Here is an 851-nt window from a genome sequence, read left to right on the forward strand (position 1 = left end):
AGCGCCTTATGCTGGGAGTGAGGAGAAACCTCGGGAAACACAACTTTAATACACATATGCGCAACAGAGAGCTCTGGGTGAGTTGGGTGCTTACTCACCTGGAATGACTCATCTGTGCGCTGCCTACTGCCTCGATTCCTAGGAGACCCTCCACAGCACCGACCCGCAGTGTGTCCTCTGCGACCACAGTTGGTGCAGGGGACGGCCTCTCTCCTGGTCTCTCTCCAGGTCTCCCTAGCACCAGCACCCCCGAGCTCCATAGGGCTCGGCTCGGAAGTGCTGGGGGATGGAATGGACGGCCCGACTCCGGACATCCACGGGTAGCCAACAGGGTATCTAGGCGAATCGACATGTCCACCAGCTGATCGAAGCTTAGGTTGGTGTCCCTGCAGGCCAATTCCCGATGCACGTCCTCCCTCAGGCTACACCTGTAGTGATCGATGAGGGCCCTCTCATTCCATCCCGCGTTGGCAGCCAGAGTCCGGAAGTCCAGTGCGAACTCCTGCGCGCTCCTCTTCCCCTGTCTGAGGTGGAACAGACGCTCACCCGCCGCCTTCCCCTCTGGGGGATGATCGAACACCGCCCTGAAGCGGCGGGTGAACTCCGCATAGTTGACTGTAGCGGCGTCTATTCCCCCCCACTCGGCGTTGGCCCACTCCAGCGCCTTGCCGGACAGACAGGAGATGAGGGCGGACACGCTCTCGTATCCCGAGGGCACCGGGTGGATGGTTGCCAGGTAGAGTTCCACTTGGAGCAGGAAACCCTGGCACCCGGCCGCTGTGCCATCATAAGCCCTCGGGAGCGAGAACCAAATCCCACTGGACCCCGGAGGTGAAGCGATGGGTATAGCT

The sequence above is a fragment of the Coregonus lavaretus genome (genome assembly GCF_964263955.1).
Source record: "Coregonus lavaretus genome assembly, chromosome: 1".
Lineage (NCBI taxonomy): Eukaryota > Metazoa > Chordata > Actinopteri > Salmoniformes > Salmonidae > Coregonus > Coregonus lavaretus.